This window comes from Phyllobates terribilis, unplaced genomic scaffold (assembly GCF_046119375.1).
Source record: "Phyllobates terribilis strain yellow unplaced genomic scaffold, ASM4611937v1 Scaffold_4__5_contigs__length_816908805, whole genome shotgun sequence".
Classification (NCBI taxonomy): domain Eukaryota; kingdom Metazoa; phylum Chordata; class Amphibia; order Anura; family Dendrobatidae; genus Phyllobates; species Phyllobates terribilis.
Window position 1 is genome coordinate 684282192 of NW_027362764.1, and position 23695 is coordinate 684305886.

The window sequence follows — 23695 nt, forward strand, 5'->3', positions numbered from 1 at the left end:
GAATTCTGGAATTACCTAGGCTCAACTCCAAATTAAAATGAGGAAAAATTTGCTGAAATTATACAAAATCATGCCAAAATATGATGTCAAAATCCATGCCTGTAGAAATTCAGAGACATTTGAGAGCTTCTCTGATAAGTTTGATTTATCCAATGAGGAGAGGAATCAATTATTTAAAATATGGATTCCTGTGACATTGTCCAGACGTTTACATTTAATGCCCTGTGAAAATTACTCTCCTAATGGATGGGAAAATGATTTGGACAGATTAAGATATTTGTTTTATTGTGTCACAAAGGATTTTCCCAACATAGAAGATCTGCAGAAACTAAGGATTGGTAGGAAGGAATGTACATATACATTCATGTCCATATTTGAACGGTTGTACAAAGCTCTCATCAAAAATGGAAAAGTACAACATATGATAACAACTTTTGTACAAAAATTCAAATTCCTAAATTCAGTTTCCCAAGTTATGGCATCACAAAAAAATTCATTATTTGAATGTGTGCAGATGCTGGATTTTGTTAGAAAACATGAGAATCGTGAAAAGAAAATAAATCAAGCTAAATTTATAAAACCAGGAAAGGTAAAATCTTACCAAAAGCCAATATCAAACTCTCCTAGACTGAGTCATCCCCATAGTGAACTCTATCAAATACGCAGAAGATTACATATATGTTATAAGCCATATCAGCCAGTGCAAAGATCCATCTCTCCACAGAATGAGTTAATTCTCAGTCAGAACTGTGATTCTCTAAAAAGGAAAATGGCTGAAACTGATGGACAGAGACAGGTGAGACGACCAGCTCACAGTGACGTCATGGAATGTGGACAGAAGAACAGGCAGTTCTCTGAGGTTTTGAAGGATAGAAAAATGTCTTTCCTAAATAGGGCGTTCCTGGAGATATTTGAGAGAGACAGAAGATTTGGTTTAGGGAGTGGCTAAGGAAAAACTGTAATTATAATGTTGTATCAAAATGTAATACAATGTCTCAATATTTATTTATAATCTTATACAGTAAAATTGTAGTTACATAGTTTCTAATAGTTCATATATATATATATATATATATATATATATATATGTATATATATATATATACACTTGTCTAAGTAGAGATTGCGTATAATTGTATTTATATATACGTTTATAAAATATATATATATATTAATTAATAAATTAGAACTTCATATATATAAATTTAAGTAGCAATATTTTGAATTACATTAGAACCAACCAATATATGTATAAGATATTTAAATAAATCTGTTTCTGTATGAATTTGATATTTAATTTTATTTTCTTATATTTCCTTAGAGTTTTCATTCCAAAGCAGGATTTGATCAAAGAACTCTAAAATGGATTTATTTCTTTATTCACACAGGAAGTGAAAAAATTGCATGATTTTATGTGTATAACATTTTAAAATAATAACAATATATCTAGTTGAACTATAATATATATGTAATACTTATTAATTCTTTTGTGTTGCTAATATTTTCTGTGCATGAAGTGTTCGTGCAAATTAAAGTAGCTTTACAGCATGACTTGTGACAGCTGCGGCCTTTGAACTTTGAGCTAATAGTATAGTATCCCATTCATTCTATTTTCAACTGATGTAACTTAAGACCGGGCAGCCAGTGAAAAAAGAATCTAAGACAAGAGTTTTTTCAAGTGTCTGAAATTCCAGTGACTTACTCTCATATTATATAATATGTACTTGGGGAATATTCAAAGAAATATAAAGATATTCAATTGATATGGCAATGCGCATTAATAAATTGGGATACAACAATTTTGGTTTAAAAATATATATATATATATATCTAAAACTTCATATGTGGAATGTTTGAGTTGAACAGATCTGTGAATGTCAGAGTGAAGGTGACAGATGAGTAAATCAGCAGCTGCTAAGTGTGATTGATGTGACAGAGGCCTCGTATGTTTGTATGTTTGAAAAAAAAAAATGTTTCTTTATGTGAAGGTACAAAAATATATTTAATTCTGAGGAAATTATAATACATAATTAGGTATTATCTACATATATATATTTCTATATTTCTTTAATAATTATTATTTCTTGATTTAACTAATAGTGGATAAGGGCAACCACACATCAAAATGGTTTACAAAGCAAATTTATATTTAGAATAATTTTCCACATGATAATATTCTTGAATAACTATAATATTATTTTTAATGGTTACCTAAATAGGTACACACCTCTCTTTAGTCACATCTATGCTACTCATCGATATGAAATTTATGCACAATATTTCTAGAAGAATAATTATTTTTAATTGGGTTCTGATATATACATAAATTTTATAAAATAATATTTTTGGTATTAAGGGGGAAAATGTGTTTTTGATCATGATTACATAATCACTTTTGATCAATACTTATTTTCCACACATTTTAATAAAGAAGAAATAATAATAAGGTACTATGGTATAATTAAGAAGGGTATTACATGCAAAGTTGCATAATTTAATATTTTTTGGTGATACAAGGTTATGACAAATATGAAATCATCCAGATAATGGAGATATAAGGGTATTTTTTATGGAGAATATAATTACTCTGCATTTGTCATTAAAATTTAAAGGCCTTATTTTTATTTTTATTCTTATTTTTACTCTTAATTTTATTTTTCATTTTTAAAATTTTATTCTTACTTTATACTTCTTATTTTTCTATTTTTTCACTTTTTAATTCTCATTTGATTTTATTTGAGTTCAATATCTCAATTGAGAAAACACATTAATATTTAATAAAGTAATGTCTAATACAAGAGTATTGCTTCATTAAATATATATTGCTAAGGAAAAAAATGTTTACATTTTCTGAGTAAACACAACAATTCATTCATTCATTTATTCATTCATTCATTCATTCATACATTCATATATTTATTCATTTTTGTTCAGGAGTATACATTCTTTGATATTATTGATTTAATAAAACTATAAAAACTTGTTTTTTCAAAATACACTGACACCTATGGGTTGGAAAAGGTAATTACACCTATGACATAAAAATGTTCTATCATATGGAGAACTTGATTGATAATGAATTATTATCTATTATTGTTTATTATTCCAAACATAATTTATTTTAATATTTGGATAATAATTAGATGGATATTACTGATTGCTATGGTACGCTGTGATATTATAGGTTAGGAAAAACTGCCAGATTTGGTATCAGATTAGGGAATGAAGACTTCAATCAAGACATCGCAATTATGAATTCTATCTTAATAAAGACTTTTAATTTTTATAAATCAAAGAGATTCTCAAAAGTTACAAGAAGAAGCAACTGATATCCGGACGTCTCAGAAGGTAACAGGTGTGAATGCTGAGTGTTATAATAGACTGTGTCCATTACATACAATACAATTCACACCACTGATCACCAGGACGGCAGAGGACGATGATCCTATATGTACTGTGTTGTGTTCAAGTTTCATCACGTTCCAGTGGTTTCTTATCACCTGCAACGCTTCAATGAAAGCTGGTGAACAGGTAATACCTGGCATATGTGTCCTGTATATAAAGGACTGAGTATTGGTTATGGTGCTATATAAAGCAGGAAAGTGTCAAGTTAACCCTTGCTTTACTGACCAAAGACGTCACATCTGTTCCAAAAGTGACACGAGACCAGTGCGGACACACGAAAGATTCCAAAGACGATCCAACGTAAGTCCAGGTGACACTGCACAGATATTAAAGCTACATTTCATCCATGGACTTTGTTTTCTTATCAACTGACACACATGATCTTTCTAATAAAGAGTACAGTTTATGGACTGAACAATAATGAACACAATTATGGACTGTACAATATCTACATGCTGTAATTTATTTCAAAGGAATTTTCATCTAAAGACTGTGTTATAAAAGAACCAAGAAGATGACGACCCGATGACATCAGATGATGACGATTGAACCCGCGATTGCTTCAATTTAGATATAGGGAAGTATAATTATACATATTAAATGAATATTAGTCACGGCTTACCATAACATGAATTCACATCATTATATAACAATAATCCGATATTGATACTATTATTACTATTATTATTATTATGGAAATTTAATGATATTGCCAAGGAAGAAGGAAAGAAAAAATGACTGATGAATGTATCTTCTTGTGAGAATTTTCAGTTAAAGTCCTTTTATTCTCAAAAAAGGGGGAAATGTTAAATGGTTAATTATGGAAATTCATTTGGAATGTTAATCGATAATCATTTTTCTGAGTTCTATGCCTCAGCCATCGTGTCTAGTTGACATGGGATATTTGTGTGTGTATTTTTGGTTCACTACCATATGTAGAACAGGTGTCCATACGACTGGCTATAAAAGCCCATGGTACAGAAAGGGGGGGCTCTCTTGCTCTGCCCACCCCACAAGACACAGAATCTTCATGCTGAGAAGCAGATGACATGTAGGCATGGACACATGATGGACAAAGACATGATTTACCAGCCAGGATCCAAGGAAAGATGGGTGAATCTCAACAATTAAGCTAATTATGGACAAATGGACATTTACTTTATAACTAATTATTGTATGTACCTGCTGCAATCTGATTCTTTTTAATGGACAATCCAAGAATAAATAGATACATTTTTTTATAAGAATATCGTGATATTGATACTTTGAGAAGTCCTCAGTAGAAAAAAAATAATACAGGTAAAGTATTATTTTACAGTCTCCCATCCAAGTACTAACCAGGCCTGACCCTGCTTAGCTTCCAAGATCAGATGAGATCGGGCGTGTTCAGGGTGGTGTGGCCGTAGGCAGAGACAAGCCTCTCACTTGCTGCTTTTCTACTTTGACGTCTGGCTGCCGGCTGCCCTTTCCAGTGCTCAGCAAGACCAGGTCCTCTTGTGCTTTCCCTTCTCTTCAATTTTTTTGCTGGCTCCTTAAAAGGTCTTGTAGACACAACGCCCCACTCAGAGCCGCTGAGCTCACTAATCGGCTGCAGCTCTGTAGACGGAACGTCAGCTTCACGGCCAATGCCACAGGCCGGTAGCAGAGGCGAGAATCACCGGTAGACCCGGGTAGTGTGAGTAGAGCGCGGTTAGTTGCTTTCTAATAGCCTGCAGCCGGGGATTAACTTTTAATGAAAGGGAACAATCCCTTTGACTGTCTGCAGCACGCCACACCAAGGAAGCACACTCTCACACACAAGCCAGCATGCACACGTGCTCACACGTGACAACACCCCCTCTCTGCCCCTACACCCTCTCCGTCACCATGCGTCAGACTCTCCTGCCTGTTTTATGATTTCAGGGCCCTAGCAGGAATCACCCCCCCCTCCCCAATTCCTTTCGAACCTTCCTTGCCTTCCTTGCACTGAGGTTAGCTCTTTGGCAGCCGTCTGGCTTGGTTACACAAGCTTCTTTGCAGAGAACCATGTTACTTCTGCTGGCCCTCGCTAGGCGGCCAGCATCCAAAACCTTCCCTGGGCACCTGCTGAAAGCCTGGCCCCTTCACGGCCCCGGGTGCTTTTAACGCCATCATTTCCACAAGGCGAGCTGCGGAGTCAATAAGCACTCCTAGCCGTGGCAAGGAGCTCGGTGTCAGGCCTGCGTGAAGGCGGCTGGGTAGCGTACTTAGCTGCCAACTGGCTCAGAGGCCTTGGGGCTTCCATCATCTAAGTTACTTAAGGTCGGTGTCCGGCAAGGCGCCGTTCCATGCTAGCCGAGCTGGGCAGTAGGGCAAAACGTCATCAAAATGGTCTACAGCACCCGGTGTTCCCAGGAGGTATCCCATCCAAGTACTGTCCGAGCCCAGCCCTGATTTGCTTCCGAGATCAGATGAGATCAGGCGCATCCAAGGTGGTATGGCCAGTAGACTTTGCTCGATCCATCGCCCGGCCAGCCTTTCTCAGGATCGCTTGGTGGCGAGCAATCTGGCCGTGACGGGGCGGGCTCCGAAGGGTCCATGCAAAGGCTGTGCCGTCCCTACAGGTGTGGTTTGTTTAGCAGTGATTCACCCTCCGCATCAGGTGTCTTCAAAAATGGCTCGGTGCAGGGTCTCCTGCAGGCTAAACCCTTCATCGCGGTAATGTGACAGAAAGAGCAAGCTGGACCCGTAACTTGGGGGCGGAGCGAGACGTCCAGTGGTGAATGAAGGAAGAGGGTGAGATGGTTGCCAGTGACTTTGAGCTGCTCTTCAGGGGGGAGGGTCGTGTTGCCTGCAAAGGTCTTCTGCTTGGGGTTACCGGTTGTTGCCTCCAGCCACCCGGGAGACGCTGGTCCTGGTGAAAAGGAGCCTAGTATTAAAAGTAAATAAGCAACAATGCTGGAGGCCCACGGTGATCAGAAGGATGCTGGTATTTTGCAGAGATGAAATAGCGCAAGAGAGAAAGCAAATGAAAAAAAGAAAGAGAATGAATGTGTGCACTTGTGAAAGGGAATGGAAAAAAGGCATATAAGAGAATGCCCCCTGCTGGTGGAAGGAAGGAAAAAGCAAAAGCCTACAGCGCCTGGTATTCCCAGGCGGTCTCTTATCCAAGTACTAACCAGGCCCAACCCTGCTTAGCTTGTGAGATCAGCCAAGATCAGGCATGTTCAGGGTGGTGTGGCCGTAGGCACAGACAAGCCTCTCACTTGCTGCTTTTCTACTTTGAAGTCGGGCTGCCGGCTGCCCTTTCCAGTGCTCAGCAAGACCAGGTCCTTTTGTGCTTTCCCTTCTCTTCAATTTTTTTGCTGGCTTCCTTAAAAGGTCTTGTAGACACAACGCCCCACTAAGAGCCGCTGAGCTCACTGATCGGCTGCAGCGCTGTCGACAGAACGTCAGCTTCACGGCCAATGCCGCAGGCCGGGAGCAGAGGCGAGACTCACCGGTAGACCCGGGTAGGGTGAGTAGAGCGCGGTTAGTTGCTTTCTAATAGTCTGCAGCCGGGGATTAACTTTTAATGAAATGGAACAATCCCTTTGACTGTCTGCAGCGCGCCACACCTAGGAAGCGCACTCTCACACACAAGCCAGCATGCACACGTGCTCGCACGTGACAACACCCCCTATCTGCCTCTACAACCTCTCCGTCACCATGCGTCAGACTCTCCTGCCTGTTTTATGATTTCAGGGCCCTAGCAGGAATCACCCCCCCTCCCCAATTCCTTCCGCACCTTCCTTGCCTTCCTTGCACTGAGGTTAGCTCTTTGGCAGCCGTTTGGCTTGATTACACAAGCTTCTTTGCAGAGAAACATGTTACTTCTGCTGGCCCTCGCTAGGCGGCCGGCATCCAAAACCTTCCCTGGGCACCTGCTGAAAGCCTGGCCCCTTCACGGCCCCGGGTGCTTTTAACGCCATCATTTCCACACGGCGAGCTGCGGAGTCAATAAGCACTTCTAGCCGTGGCAAGGAGCTCGGTGTCAGCCCTGCGTGAAGGCGGCGGGGTTGCGTACTTAGCTGCCAACTGGCTCAGAGGCCTTGAGGCTTCCATCATCTAAGTTACTTAAGGTCGGTGTCCGGCAAGGCACCGTTCCATGCTAGCCGAGCTGGGCAGTAGGGCAAAACGTCATCAAAATGGTCTACAGCACCCGGTGATCCCAGGAGGTATCCCATCCAAGTACTGTCCGAGCCCAGCACTGCTTTGCTTCTGAGATCAGACAAGATCAGGCGTATCCAAGGTGGTATGGCCAGTAGACGCTGCTCGATCCATCGCCCGGCCAGCCTTTCTCAGGATCGCTTGGTGGCGAGCAATCTGGCCGTGACGGGGAGGGCTCCGAAGGGTCCATGCAAAGGCTGTACCGTCCCTACAGGTGTGGTTTGTTTAGCAGTGATTCACCCACCGCATCAGGAATCTTCAAAAATGTCTCGGCGCAGGGTCTCCTGCAGGCTAAACCCTTCATTGCGTTAATGTGACAGAAAGAGCAAGCTGGACCCGTAACTTGGGGGCGGAGCGAGACGTCCAGGGGTGAATGAAGGAAGAGGGTGAGATGGTTGCCAGTGACTTTGAGCTGCTCTTCAGTGGGGAGGGTCGTGTTGCCTGCAAAGGTCTTCTGCTTGGGGTTACCGGTGGTTGCCTCCAGCCACCCGGGAGACGCTGGTCCTGGTGAAAAGGAGCCTAGTATTAAAAGTAAATAAGCAACAATGCTGGAGGCCCACGGTGATCAGAAGGATGCTGGTATTTTGCAGAGATGAAATAGCGCAAGAGAGAAAGCAAATGAAAAAAAGAAAAGAGAATGAATGTGTGCACTAGAGATGAGCGTTGTTCTACTCGAACTGTTCGCCAATCTCAAATTCGAGCTGTTTTGGGCGGTGTTCGAGCCGTTCGGCGAACACGAACAATTTGAGAAAAATTCGGCTGTTCGAGGTTATGTTCGATAACTGTTCGTGCACCAAAATCATAACTGAATTTTTTCTCAGTAATGATGAAAATTAATGTTAATACGCAGTTTGAGTGTACAGCGGGGTGGGGGGAGGGGCAGGGGATGGATCTCTGCAGGAACAATGAAGATCTCCATTTTTTTTTCTCTTTCCCTCATTTACAGTGGGGAGGTGCAATCTGTCAGCCTATCAGCAGCGCACACACGGAGCGAAGTGCTTTTTTTCACACAAGCAAGGGCATGTGTCATTGGCAGTGTATGTCACATGTCCTTGCCCTATAAGACCAAGCCATTTTCCCCGTCGCCACCATTTTCTCACTGCTGCAGCTGCGTGTTAGACGGCACCGCTGTTGCTGTGTGCGCTATACCTTGTTAATTTCAAGCCAATTTTCGCACAAATATACAGATAGCTTGGGAGTAGGGAATAGTTGTGATTGCAGTCCTTTTAAGGACTAGGTTACAGCATTTCCTACGACTTTTATCAGGCAGGTCTGTGCTCTTAAATAGATAGGTTGTGGGAGTAAAGACTAATTGTAATTGGAGTCCTTTTCAGGACTAGGTTACATCAGTTCCTATCAGTTTTTGCCAGGCAGGTCTGTGCCAGTGCTGTGCAAGTTTTTTTCACAGCATTTGGCTGAATCTAGCAAAGCTAATCCTTTTTGGCCTATTGCAGAGTGTGTTAGTCAGTGGAGTAGCCTATCTGTGTTGCAAGATATATCACCTGTGTATAGAATACCAATTTTTTACTGCACCTAGTGAAGTAAAATCTTTTGGGCATAGCATCATTCTATTAGTCCATCTATACTGACCTCCATGAGGTTGCAAACTGAATCTAATTTTTTTCTGCATCTAGCTCTGAAAAAATATTTGGCCTTCTAGCAGTGTGTGGGACTTGCTCTATTAGTCCACCTATACTGACCTCCATCAGGTTGCAAACTGAATATATTTTTTTCTGCATCTACCTCTGAAAAAATATTGGGCTTCTAGCTGTGTGTGGAACTTGTTGTATTAGTCCATCTATACTGACCTCCATCAGGTTGCAAACTGAATATATTTTTTTCTGCATCTACCTCTGAAAAAATATTGGGCTTCTAGCTGTGTGTGGGTCTTGTTCTATTAATCCATCTATACTGACCTCCATCAGGTTGCAAACTGAATATAATTTTTTTCTGCATCTAGCTCTGAAAAAATATTTGGCCTTCTAGTAGTGTGTCGGACTTTCTCTATTAGTCCATCTATACTGACCTCCATCAGGTTGCAAATTAAAAATAATTTTTATCTGCATCTACAGTACCTCTGAAAAAATATTTGGGCTTCTAGCTGTGTGTGGGACTTGTTGTATTAGTCCATCTATACTGACCTCCATCAGGTTACAAACTAAATATAATTTTTTTCTGCATCTAGCTCTGAAAAAATATTTGGCCTTCTAGTAGTGTGTGGGACTTTCTCTGTTAGTCCATCTATACTGACCTCCATCAGGTTGCAAACTGAATATATTTTTTTCTGCATCTACCTCTGAAAAAACATTGGGCTTCTATCTGTGTGTGGGTCTTGTTCTATTAATCCATCTATACTGACCTCCATCAGGTTGCAAACTGAATATAATTTTTTTCTGCATCTAGCTCTGAAAAAATATTTGGCCTTCTAGTAGTGTGTCGGACTTTCTCTATTAGTCCATCTATACTGACCTCCATCAGGTTGCAAATTAAAAATAATTTTTATCTGCATCTACAGTACCTCTGAAAAAATATTTGGGCTTCTAGCTGTGTGTGGGACTTGTTGTATTAGTCCATCTATACTGACCTCCATCAGGTTGCAAACTGAATATATTTTTTTCTGCATCTACAGTACCTCTGAAAAAATATTGGGCTTCTAGCTGTGTGTGGGACTTGTTGTATTAGTCCATCTATACTGACCTCCATCAGGTTGCAAACTGAATATATTTTTTTCTGCATCTACCTCTGAAAAAATATTGGGCTTCTAGCTGTGTGTGGGACTTGTTGTATTAGTCCATCTATACTGACCTCCATCAGGTTGCAAATTTAATATAATTTTTTTCTGCATCTAACCCAGCCAATAGTTTTGGCCTAATACCACAGTTTGGCCACTCAGCTCTGCTCGGTTACCATCCATTGTTTTTTTGTGCAAACAACTCCAGAGTTGTGAATTAGTTAACCACCAAAATGAGTGGAAAAAGGCCTGCTGCTGGTGGAAAGGGGAATAGGCGTGTTGGGAAGGGGAAAAAAGGTTGTGTCCGTGGGGTAGGTGTTAAAGTAACAGTAACATCTGCAGAAGAAAGACCATCTTCCAGCCAAACTAAAATGTCTACTTCTTTTAGCGGACAATGTGATAAGATCCCTTTCTTACGGCCACGCCAATCGCTACAAATTCCAGATGAGGCACAAAAACAGCAGGTGCTTCAACGGATATCAAGTGCTCCTTTAAGTGGGCTCTCCTCCACATCAACTTCAACATCACAAATACTCCAGTCCTCAAAGGTGTCACCCAAATCGCACTTGCTTCCTCACAGCTCCCAAATCTCCAGCTGCCCGTCTGAGTATGAGGTAAAACAGATGGTTGAGTCTGCAGAGCTGTTTACTCATACTATAGCCTGGGAATCAGAGGTCGACTCCAGCGCTTCTGTGAATCCAGACGAGGAAATGATCTGCACTGATGCCCAGAATCTTTATGAGTCGGATCCAGGACCAGACGCAGAAGGTTCTGACCATAATGTAGACCCTCATTCCCAAACTGTAACTCCTGTTGGTGGAGACAATGAGGAAGACGATGATGAGACTCAAATACCTGATTGGAGCGACAACTTTAGTTTTTTGTCAGGGCAGGAACAGGTTGGCTCTGAGGACGACGGGTGTGATAACACACAGGGTGATGATGATGAGGTTGGAGATCCCACTTACTGTCAACCCACAGTCAGCCAAGTGATGAGGTCAGCAGAGGAGGTGGAGGAAGATGCTAGTGACGACGAGGTCAGGTTGCGCCTTCCTGGACAGAGACGTAGTACTGGAAGCACGTCAACAACTGCATCCTCAAACACAACTCTGCCTCTCACCACAAGTCGTGGTGGCTCTTCAGGTCGCATGGGTGCTAAGCCTTGCATAGTCTGGGCATTTTTTCAGATCGATAAAGATGACCCAACTCGTGTTATCTGTAACATTTGTCAGCAAAAGCTAAGTAGAGGCCAAAAAATACATAGTTTGAGTACTTCATGCATGAACCGGCACATGGACATGAAGCATAAGTTGCAGTGGGAAGCTCAGTGTGCTACAATGCGGCCTAGCCGGCCGGGCCAACCACCGTCTGCCATATCTTGTGCATCCACGGCCTCTTCATCCTCTGTGACTGGGGGGACAGCAGTCACACCTGTTTTGGGGCGCAGACCTGCCACCTCTTTACCCGCAACAGCCAGCGTGATTGGCAGGTCATCATTTTCTTTGGAGGTGGTAACACCAGCTGGTGTTGAGCGCTGTCCGACATCGATAGCACCACCTTTGGATCAAGGCAACCTAACATGTCCGCCTGCATCTTCCTCACAGACCGGCAGTTTGCCGGGGACACCCTTATCAACCCCGTCTAAGCACAATAGCCAGCCCTCGGTCCCTCAGATGTGGACAAGTAAAAGACCATTTCCTCCTAGCCATGAGAAAGCTAAGAGGTTGAATTTCACCATCTGCAAGCTCTTGGCTACAGAAATGCTGCCTTTCCGCCTGGTGGACACAGAGGATTTTCGAGACCTTATGTCCGTCGCAGTGCCCCAGTACCAGATGCCCAGTCGGCACTACTTCTCAAAGAAAGGTGTGCCTGCGCTCCACCAGCATGTCGCACACAACATCACCGCTTCTTTGAGAAACTCTGTGTGTGACAGGGTGCATTTCACCACAGACACTTGGACGAGTAGGCATGGACAGGGGCGTTACATGTCGCTGACTGGGCACTGGGTAACTATGGTGACAGCAGGACAAGGGGCTGCTGTCCAAGTCTTGCCGTCCCCACGAGTTGTGCGTCAATCCTCTTTATGTCAAAGTTCCTCCACTGCTTCTGCCTCCTCAACCTCCTCTCGGTCTTCCACCTGCACCCAAAGCCTGTCTGGTCATGCCGCAAGCTTTCTAACTGCGCAGAAGGGATCCTGCACACCTCCTTACTATGCTGGCAGTAGGGCTCAACGTCATCAGGCGGTTTTTACTTTGAAATGTCTGGGAAATGTGAGTCACACAGCTGAGGAGTTGTGGTCAGCTCTGGAGAACCAATTTCATGAATGGCTGTCTCCACTGGACCTGAAACCAGGGAAGGCCGTGGGCGACAATGCTGCAAACCTGGGTGCGGCCCTTCGCCGGGGCAATGTCACACACGTGCTTTGTATGGCTCACGTGTTGAACCTGGTTGTCCAGCAATTTTTAGCCCACTATCCCAGACTAGATGGCCTTCTGCAGAGGGCACGGTCGCTGTGTGCTCACTTCCGCCGTTCGCATCCCGCAGCTCAGCGACTTACATCTCTATAGAAGTCGTTGGGCCTGCCACTTCACCGGCTAAAATGCGATGTGCCTACCCGGTGGAATTCAACTCTGCACATGTTGCAGCGACTGTGGCAGCACCGACAAGCCCTGGTGCAATACGTTCTGACGTATAGCCTGGGCCAACGAGATCCAGAGGTGGGGCAAATCACGCTGGAGGAGTGGTCTCAGATCAGGGACCTATGCACCCTTCTGCACAGTTTTGAAATGGCGACGAAGATGTTTAGTGCTGATGATGCCATTATCAGCATGACTATTCCGGTGATTTACATGCTGGAGCACATGTTAAACAGAATTCGGAGTCAGGTGGTGGCACAAAAGGAGGTGGAGGAAGTAGAGGAGGAGGAGTTGTATGCGGAAGGGCTAACATCTGCAAGGTCCAGACGGTCGGCAGCACCAAGGCGGCAGGGATGTGAGGGTGGGGGAGATGGTTTTACCAGGGCGCATGGTAGCAGCCAAACTAGTGAGGAAGGTGCAGGAGCCCAGGAAGAAGTGGAGGACGAACTGATGGAAGACTCATCAGATGAGGGAGACCTTGATCACATTTCTGTTGTGCGAGGTTGGGGGGAGAGGACAGAGGAAGGAAGCATGATTGTTACCTCGCCACCAACACAACAGGGACTTGGTGCTCCTGGATGCGCAACACACATGAGTGCCTTCTTGCTGCACTACCTGCAACATGACCCTCGAATTGTGAGAATTAGAAATAATCCTGACTACTGGGTTGCCACACTGATAGATCCCCGGTACAAGAGTAAATTTGCCGAAATTATTCCTGCCATAGAAAGGGATGCACGCATGCAGGAGTATCAGCAGAGACTGTTGCAGAATCTTACATGTGCTTTTCCACAAAACACCAGTGGTGCACGTAGTGAATATCACAGTTCCAACTTGCCAACCGTGGGACCGTCAAGTGTTCAGCACTCAAACCGTAACAGAACCACAGTATCTGCTGGTAACATCTATTTTGCGGAATCATTTCACCACTTTTTTAGCCCATCCTTTGCAAGGCCACAGGAGACAAGAAGTCTGACACATAGTCAACGCCTAGAGACGATGGTACAGGAGTATCTCCAAGTAAACATTGAAGCCACGACTGTGTCACTGGACCCTTGCTCTTTTTGGGCTTCCAATCTGGATAAATGGCCGGAGCTAGCCACTTACGCCTTGGAGATCTTGTCATGCCCCGCAGCCAGCGTTCTGTCTGAACTTGTGTTCAGCGCTGCTGGTGGTGTGCTGACAGATAAGCGCACGCGGCTCTCCACTGATAATGTAGACAGACTCACGTTCATAAAGATGAACAAATCATGGATCCGAAACGACTTTTCTACCCCTGTGTCATCCTGGGGAGAGTAAAAGCTTGATGATTGGTTAAAATCACCCTGCCAACCGTTTTAAGCTTTCAAATTACTAATCATGTTTATCTGTATCTTGACTGGAAAATAATTTGGGCTTTGTAGCAGTGTGCAGCACTGATCCTAATAGGCCATCTATAATAAGCTCCACCAGATTTAAAATTAAAAATAATTTTTAGCTGCATCTAGCCCGGAAAATAATTTTGGGGCTCCGAGATGCGCAAGACACATAAGTGCCTTCTTGCTGCACTACCTGCAGCATGACCCTCATATTGTCAGAATTCGAAGTAATCATGACTACTGGGTTGCCACACTCTTAGATCCCCCAAACTTTTCGATCAACCTTTTCATTTTAATAAAGACCAAAAAAATGGTCATTTTTGAAATTATAAGCATTAGCAGGTTGTTAGAAACTGAAATCAAACAGTTTTCAACTCAAAACTTTATTCTAGGTGATGTTACATTTTCACATAGGACCCCTTGTTCGAAAGGAGCTTCTGAACTCTCTCGTCCATTGAATTTGTCAGGTTTTGGATGGTTTCTGCTTCAATTGTTTTGCATGAGGACAGAATACCCTCCCAGAGCTGTTGCTTAGATGTGAACTGCCTCCCGCCATCATAGACACTCCTTTTAATGATGCTCCAAAGGTTCTGAATGGGGTAGAGGTCAGGGGAGCATGGGGGTCACACCATAAGTTTGTCCCCTTTTATGCCCATATCAGCCAGAGATGCAGATGTTTTATGTGCAGCATGAGATGGTGCATTATCATGCAGAAAAATGATCTTGCTGTGAAATACACGGTTCTTCTTCTTGAACCATGGCAGGAAGTGCTGTTTGAGAAAATCCACATACATTATGGAGTTCATCTTTAGCGCCTTCAGGGATCCTAAAGGGGCCGACAATCTCTCTCCCCATGATTCCAGCCCAAAACATTACTCCACCTCCTCCTTGTTGGCGCTGTAGCCGTGTTTGCGTGGGGTGTCCATCAACCAGCCATCCTTCACTCCATCCATCTGGACCATCGAGCGCTGCACGGCACTCATCCGTGAACAAAACAGTTTTGAAATCAGTCTTCATGTAATGTTTGGCCCACTGGAGCCGTTTCTGCTTGTGTGAAGTGGATAGAGGAGGTCGACAGGATGGCGTATGCACAGCTGCAAACCTCTGAAGGACCCTGCATCTTGTTGTTCGGGGGACGTAGGAGGCACAAGCAGCTTCAAAAACTTGTCTGCTGCTATGACAAGGCTTTTTTGCCGCTGCTCTTTCAACCTGACGTAATTGCCTGTAGGAAAGAGTCCTCAATTTGCCCTTATCAGCACGCACACGTGTGTACTGTGAATCAGCTACATACTTCTTGATTGCCACGACACTTCATCCTGATCATCGCACAATGTTGATTGTAGTCATGCCTTGACCTAAACACTCCACAATTTGTTGCTTCTCAGCAGCCGACACATCCTTTTTCTTTCCCATTTTGGCAGAAAATGTAGGCTGCTTAATAATGTGAGAGAGCCTTCTTAAGTAGTCTTGCCTTTCATTGGACACACCTGCCAAACTAATTAGCACAGGTGTCTGCAATTGCTTACAGTGATATAAAGAACCCTGACACACATCACCATCAATGAGTTTAACTGACAAACAAATTCTTCCCTTATCACTCCTAAACACTTTTTGCATAATTATTTGGAATGCAGTGTACATGTGCTTTTTCACAAAACACCAGTGGTTCACGTAGTGAATCTTACAGTTCTAACTTGCCAACCGTGGTCTGTATGGAATTGTTCAATAAAGGGCCCAAAATTAAGATAACATAGATGGGAGAGGTCTCTATGAATAGGAATTCCTAAGTATTTGATACCCTGTGAGGGCCAGGCAAAGGGAAAGTTGGACTGGATGGAATCCTATATGGATTTGGGGAGGGAGACATCGAGGGCCTCAGACTTCGCTGCATTGATTTTAAAATTTTACCATGTAACAAAGTGATCTATTTCAGCCATAACAGCAGGGATGGATATATGTGATTGAGTGATATATACTAGGACATCATCAGCAAATAGAGAGCACTTGTACTCGGTGCCTCCCACCTCAATCCACCTAATATTGGGGTTATGGCGAATTGAAGAGAGCAGGTGCTCCGTCACTAGGATGTATAAGAGAGGGGACAGAGGACATCCCTGCCTTGTCCCATTGGTGATTGTGAAAGGTGATGAAAATGTTCTGATGCACCCCCTGGGCCTTGGGACACCCGGAGCCGGACCCTTTTTGGTGGATGCTGGTGGTTGTAGTCTTCGTGGCGGCGACCCGGTTCCGTGGCTCAGGGCGGTCAAACCAGTGGCGGAACTATTTATGTGGTTTTGATGTTTAAATGTCCGACTACGCCACCCGTGGATTGCGGTCAGAGTGAACCGCCGCTACAGGGCAGACCGCTGAGGCTGGTGTTGTGGGTGCAGCAGAGCGTAGCATAACTCCCCACGGGAGGAGTATAGCCTCAGGGCAGTGTATGCGGAGGATGGGGGTGATGGTGCAGGGCAGCAGCAGTAACGACACGGAGTCAGTGATGCAGTACAGGGCCTTTACTCACAGTTCTTATTATCCAGACCACGTCTGCAGGTAACGGCTGCCCACGTCGTACTGTGCTCACCAGGTGAGGGGCTCAGACAACTCCCAGATAACTTTGGAGCACATCACAGGACCCCCTTTGTGTGTCCTTTGTCTGGCCTTTCTTACCAACACTTCTGTCCGGCTGCCTCGGGCCTCCTCTTGGTAAACTTGGCGCCAGTTTCCCTGACCCTATGTGGTGCCTTCCTAGCGGGTGTAGCGAGGGGCTGCGCCACATAAAATGTCAGAGCCTCCGGTTTCTAGCTGAGGGTCGTTTCCTGCCTCCACTAGTTCGGGGACCGGTCTCCCCCTTTGGCCTGACCCCTCCACGCAGGTGGATTCGGGCGTGCGGTGGCGACTCGCCCGTCCGCACCCCTGGGATCCCTTCATTCCTCGTTCCTGGAGCCTTCTCTGCTCCTCTTCCTTCCTTCTCCCTCTTCCAGGCCTGGGCCTCTGTTACTAGGCCCGCCTCCGGAGCAGAGCTCATGCAGAGCCCCTGCTCCCTGCCACTTCTGCTCAGACTTCTCTGCACTGAACTAAGATGGTGCCCACCTGTTATACTCCCTTCTCAATGCACCCAGGAACTGCTTCCTCCCTGCTCCTGCACTACAGGGTTCCCCTTCCTCAGTGTTCCCTCCCCCCACTCCAGCCAGGGACAGGGACTGTCGTGCCCATCTCAGGGGCATATTGGTCGCCCTGCCCCACGGCAATGTGGTGTAATGCATGCAGGTGTCGGGTCCTGATCCACACTCCATCCTTACCTGAGAGTGAGATATCACACCTCTGGGTGAGGTGCAATACGTCTGTAGCAACCGAGCCCTCAGGGTGCTACAGTTCCATTTATCTTCAGCCTCGGTGACGTATTGCGATACAGGGCCGTGATTTTGGCTATAAAAGGGTCCCCTAGACCCCTACCCCAAGCTTTTTAAGAGAATCATATATGACGTGCCAGGAGACTCTATGGAATGCTTTCTCAGCATCCAATGAGAGTATCTAATTACAAATTTTTAACTGCATCTAGCCCAGGAAATACTTTGTGCCTAGTAGCAGTGTCTGCTAGTCAGCGGATTATCCCGGCTGTTAAGCAAGCTACACCACCTGTAGTTTAGACACTTAATTTTTTCAAAGGAAATGCTTCGGGACCATGGGATACTTAGTGAAGAGCATCAGGAGGCACCCCAAGGCATAGGGGCTGGGACTGGCAGTAGGATGCCTTGCGGTGGACAGCCGAGCTCGATCCTTATAAAAGCTTTTTAACTGCAGCAGCTTTAGTGGACGCTACTGGAGCTGGAATTACGCGGCTGCTGGCATGAGACTTGCCCTCCAATAGATCCTTGTAAATGGATTTAAAGTGTATTCATTCAAATTAGAGAGACAATTTAAATTAAAAAGCTTAGAGCTGCCTCCACCACAGGGGGGCTCGCTCGACCCACCAGCGGACAGGCACCAGTATTGGGAGAGGGGGGCTGGCCGTCAGGGTTCACCGCGGCTCTGGCACAAACCCGGCGACACGGAGGTGGCACAGGCAGGAGCGGACTGGCCGTGTCGGCTTCTCACTTTTTGGATTTTAGAAGGGCATGACATGCCTATATCTGTGTCTCCCCCTCCTTTTACTCCTCCACCTCTTTTCTTTTCGCATGACTATATGTACTTGTCACTTTTCCATGTGTTAGTTATGTCTTCTGAGCAGTTTGTCAGCTTTTGGACACCTTTGAAGGTGTTTTCTATGTGTTTCTATGTGTTTTTGTTTGCCTGCCATTGGTTTTAACGGTGTTCGAAGGTGTTCGACGAACACACGGGTGTTCGACGAACCGAACCGAACTCGAACACCACGGGGGTGGCTCAACACTAGTGTGCACTTGTGAAAGGGAATAGAAAAAAGGCATAGAAGAGAGTGCCCCCTGCTGGTGGAAGGAAGGAAAAATCAAAAGCCTACAGTGCCTGGTATTCCCAGGTGGTCTCCCATCCAAGTATTAACCAGGCTTGACCCTGCTTTGCTTCTGAGATCACATGTGTTCAGGGTGGTGTAGCCGTAGGCATGCACAAGCCTCTCACTTGCTGCTTTTCTACTTTGAAGTCTGGCTGCCGGATGCCCTTTCCAGTGTTCAGCAAGACCAGGTCCTTTTGTGCTTTCCCTTCTCTTCAATTTTTTTGCTGGCTTCCTTAAAAGGTCTTGTAGACACAACGCCCCACTCAGAGCCGCTGAGCTCAGTGATCGGCTGCAGCGCTGTCGACGGAACGTCAGCTTCACGGCCAATGCCACAGGCCGGGAGCAGAGGCGAGACTCACCGGTAGACCCGGGTAGGGTGAGTAGAGCGCGGTTAGTTGCTTTCTAATAGCCTGCAGCCGGGGATTAACTTTTAATGAAAGGGAACAATCCCTTTGACTGTCTGCAGCGCGCCACACCTAGGAAACGCACTCTCACACACAAGCCAGCATGCACACGTGCTCGCACCTGACAACACCCCCTATCTGCCTCTACAACCTCTCCGTCACCAAGCGTCAGACTCTCCTGCCTGTTTTATGATTTCAGGGCCCTAGCAGGAATCACCCCCCCCCTCCCCAATTCCTTCCGCACCTTGCTTGCACTGAGGTTAGCTCTTTGCCAGCCGTCTGGCTTGGTTACACAAGCTTCTTTGCAGAGAAACATGTTACTTCTGCTGGCCCTCGCTAGGCGGCCGGCATCCAAAACCTTCCCTGGGCACCTGCTGAAAGCCTAGCCCCTTCACGGTCCCGGGTGCTTTTAACGCCATCATTTCCACACGGCAAGCTGCGGAGTCAATAAGCACTCCTAGCCGTGGCAAGGAGCTCGGTGTCAGGCCTGCGTGAAGGCGGCGGGGTTGCGTACTTAGATGCTAACTGGCTCAGAGACCTTGGGGCTTCCATCATCTAAGTTACTTAAGGTCGGTGTCCGGCAAGGCGCCGTTCCATGCTAGCCGAGCTGGGCAGTAGGGCAAAACGTCATCAAAATGGTCTACAGCACCTGGTGTTCCCAGGAGGTCTCCCATCCAAGTACTGTCCGAGCCCAGCCCTGCTTTGCTTCCAAAATCAGACAAGATCAGGTGTATCCAAGGTGGTATGGCCAGTAGACGCTGCTCAATCCATCGCCCGGCAAGCCTTTCTCAGGATCGCTTGGTGGCGAGCAATCTGGCCGTGACGGGGCGGGCTCCGAAGGGTCCATGCAAAGGCTGTGCCGTCCCTACAGGTGTGGTTTGTTTAGCAGTGATTCACCGGCCGCATCAGGTGTCTTCAAAAATGTCTCGGCGCAGGGTCTCCTGCAGGCTAAACCCTTCATTGCGGTAATGTGACAGAAAGAGCAAGCTGGACCCGTAACTTGGGGGCGGAGCGAGACGTCCAGTGGTGAATGAAGGAAGAGGGTGAGATGGTTGCCAGTGACTTTGAGCTGCTCTTCAGGGGGGAGGGTCGTGTTGCCTGCAAAGGTCTTCTGCTTGGGGTTACCGGTGGTTGCCTCCAGCCCCTCGGTAGACGCTGGTCCTAGTATTAAAAGTAAAGAAGCAACAATGCTGGAGGCCCACGGTGATCAGAAGGATGCTGGTATATTGCAGAGATGAAATAGCGCAAGAGCGAAAGCAAATGAAAAAAAGAAAAGAGAATGAATGTGTGCACTTGTGAAACGGAATGGAAAAAAGGCATAGAAGAGAGTGCCCCCTGCTGGTGGAAGGAAGGAAAAAGCAAAAGCCTACAGCACCTGGTATTCCCAGGCAGTCTCCTATCCAAGTACTAACCAGGCCCAACTCTGCTTAGCTTCTGAGATCAGGTGTGTTCAGTGTGGTGTGGCCATAGGCAGAGACAAGCCTCTCACTTGCTGCTTTTCTACTTTGACGTCTGGCTGCCGGCTGCCCTTTCCAGTGCTCAGCAAGACCAGGTCCTTTTGTGCTTTCCCTTCTCTTCAATTTTTTTGCTGGCTTCCTTAAAAGGACTTGTAGACACAACGCCCCACTCAGTGCCGCTGAGCTCACTGATCGGCTGCAGCGCTGTCGACGGAACGTCAGCTTCACGGCCAATGCCACAGGCCGGGAGCAGAGGCGAGACTCACCGGTAGACCCGGGTAGGGTGAGTAGAGCGCGGTTAGTTGCTTTCTAATAGCCTGCAGCCGGGGATTAACTTTTAATGAAAGGGAACAATCCCTTTGACTGTCTGCAGCGCGCCACACCTAGGAAGCGCACTCTCACACACAAGCCAACATACACACGTGCTCGCACGTGACAACACCCCCTATCTGCCCCTACAACCTCTCCGTCACCATGCGTCAGACTCTCCTGCCTGTTTTATGATTTCAGGGCCCTAGCAGGAATCACGCCCCCCCTCCCCAATTCCTTCCTTGCCTTCCTTGCACTGAGGTTAGCTCTTTGTCAGCCGTCTGGCTTGGTTACACAAGCTTCTTTGCAGAGAAACATGTTACTTCTGCTGGCCCTCGCTAGGCGGCCGGCATCCAAAACCTTCCCTGGGCACCTGCTGAAAGCCTGGCCCCTTCACGGCCCCGGGTGCTTTTAACGCCATCATTTCCACACGGCGAGCTGCGTAGTCAATAAGCACTCCTAGCCGTGGCAAGGAGCTCGGTGTCAGGCCTGCGTGAAGGCGGCGGGGTAGCGTACTTAGCTGCCAACTGGCTCAGAGGCCTTGGGGCTTCCATCATCTAAGTTACTTAATGTCGGTGTCCGGCAAGGCGCCGTTCCATGCTAGCCGAGCTGGGCAGTAGGGCAAAATGTCATCAAAATAGTCTACAGCACCCGGTGTTCCCACGATGTCTCCCATCCAAGTACTGTCGGAGCCCAGCCCTGCTTTGCTTCCGAGATCAGACGAGATCGGGCGTATCCAGGGTGGTATGACCAGTAGACGCTGCTTGATCTATCGCCCGGCCAGCCTTTCTCAGGATCGCTTGGTGGCGAGCAATCTGGCCGTGACGGGGCGGGCTCCGAAGGGTCCATGCAAAGGCTGTGCCGTCCCTACAGATGTGGTTTGTTTAGCAATGATTCACCCGCCGCATCACGTGTCTTCAAAAATGTCTCGGCGCAGGGTCTCCTGCAGGCTAAACCCTTCATCACGGTAATGTGACTGAAAGAGCAAGCTGGACCCGTAACTTGGGGGCGGAGCGAGACGTCCAGGGGTGAATGAAGGAAGAGGGTGAGATGGTTGCCAGTGACTTTGAGCTGCTCTTCAGGGGGGAGGGTCGTGTAGCCTGCAAAGGTCTTCTGCTTGGGGTTACCGGTGGTTGCCTCCAGCCAAGCGGGAGATGCTGGTCCTGGTGAAAAGGAGCCTAGTATTAAAAGTAAAGAAGCAACAATGCTGGAGGCCCACGGTGATCAGAAGGATGCTGGTATTTTGCAGAGATGAAATAGCGCAAGAGAGAAAGCAAATGAAAAAAAGAAAAGAGAATGAATGTGTGCACTTGTGAAAGGGAATGGAAAAAAGGCATAGAAGAGAGTACCCCCTGCTGGTGGAAGGAAAGAAAAAGCAAAAGCTTACAGCACCTTGTATTCCCAGGTGGTCTCCCATCCAAGTACTAACCAGGCCCAACCCTGCTTATCTTCCTAGATCAGAGGAGATCAGGCGTGTTCAGGGTGGTTTGGCCGTAAGCAGAGACAAGCCTCTCACTTGCTGCTTTTCTACTGTGACATCTGGCTGCCGGCTGCCCTTTCCAGTGCTCAGCAAGACCAGGTCCTTTTGTGCTTTCCCTTCTCTTCAATTTTTTTGCTGGCTTCCTAAAAAGGTCTTGTAGACACAACGTCCCACTCAGAGCCGCTGAGCTCACTGATCGGCTGCAGCGCTGTCGACGGAACGTCAGCTTCACGGCCAATACCACAGGCCGGGAGCAGAGGCGAGACTCACCGGTAGACCCGGGTAGGTTGAGCAGAGCGCGGTTAGTTGCTTTCTAATAGCCTGCAGCCGGGGATTAACTTTTAATCAAAGGGAACAATCCCTTTGACTGTCTGCAGCGCGCCACACCTAGGAAGCGCACTCTCACACACAAGCCAGCATGCACACGTGCTCACACGTGATGACAACACCCCCTATCTGCCCCTACAACCTCTCTGTCACCATGCGTCAGACTCTCCTGCCTGTTTTATGATTTCAGGGCCCTAACAGGAATCACCCCCCCCCCTCCCCAATTCCTTCCTTGCCTTCCTTGCACTGAGGTTAGCTCTTTGTCAGCCGTCTGGCTTGGTTACACAAGCTTCTTTGCAGAGAAACATGTTACTTCTGCTGGCCCTCGCTAGGCGGCCGGCATCCAAAGCCTTCCCTGGGCACCTGCTGAAAGCCTGGCCCCTTCACGGTCCCGGGTGCTTTTAACGCCATCATTTCCACACGGCGAACTGTGGAGTCAATATGCACTCCTGGCCGTGGCAAGGAGCTCGGTGTCAGGCCTGCGTGAAGGCGGTGGGGTAGCGTACTTAGCTGCCAACTGGCTCAGAGGCCTTGGGGCTTCCATCATCTAAGTTACTTAAGGTCGGTGTCCGGCAAGGCGCCGTTCCATGCTAGCCGAGCTGGGCAGTAGGGCAAAACGTCATCAAAATGGTCTACAGCACCCGGTGTTCCCAGGAGGTATCCCATCCAAGTACTGTCCAAGCCTAGCCCTGCGTTGCTTTTGAGATCAGACGAGATCGGGCGTATCCAAGGTGGTATGGCCAGTAGACGCTGCTTGATCCATCGCCCGGCCAGCCTTTCTCAGGATCGCTTTGTTATGATCTGCTACAGAGAGTATGGAAAGAAAGGAGATCTATCCCTACAATAGAACTAAACTAGATCCCTACGATGTAACGGGGAACCTGATCCTGCGATCAGACCCGCTAAAGTCCTCGGCTAGTCTGAACGCAGACCTATAGATGTGAGGGAGGGAT

General features: G+C 46.5%; 1 non-coding gene and 7 pseudogenes across 1 annotated transcript; all 8 read right to left on the minus strand.

Annotated features, from left to right (window-relative positions):
- Positions 1 to 5753: 5753 nt before the first annotated feature.
- Positions 5754 to 5873, minus strand: LOC141267599 (5S ribosomal RNA; annotated as a pseudogene).
- Positions 5874 to 6493: 620 nt separating this feature from the next.
- Positions 6494 to 6612, minus strand: LOC141268937 (5S ribosomal RNA; annotated as a pseudogene).
- Positions 6613 to 7552: 940 nt separating this feature from the next.
- LOC141269487 (5S ribosomal RNA) lies at positions 7553 to 7672 on the minus strand (annotated as a pseudogene).
- A 12134-nt stretch (positions 7673 to 19806) lies between these two features.
- Positions 19807 to 19926, minus strand: LOC141268423 (5S ribosomal RNA; annotated as a pseudogene).
- A 606-nt stretch (positions 19927 to 20532) lies between these two features.
- Positions 20533 to 20641, minus strand: LOC141267889 (5S ribosomal RNA; annotated as a pseudogene).
- A 933-nt stretch (positions 20642 to 21574) lies between these two features.
- On the minus strand, positions 21575 to 21694 carry LOC141269014 (5S ribosomal RNA; annotated as a pseudogene).
- A 621-nt stretch (positions 21695 to 22315) lies between these two features.
- Positions 22316 to 22434, minus strand: LOC141267234 (5S ribosomal RNA). Its single transcript, XR_012321244.1, has one exon. It is a non-coding gene; the product is annotated as a 5S ribosomal RNA (ribosomal RNA).
- A 937-nt stretch (positions 22435 to 23371) lies between these two features.
- On the minus strand, positions 23372 to 23491 carry LOC141269750 (5S ribosomal RNA; annotated as a pseudogene).
- Positions 23492 to 23695: the final 204 nt, after the last annotated feature.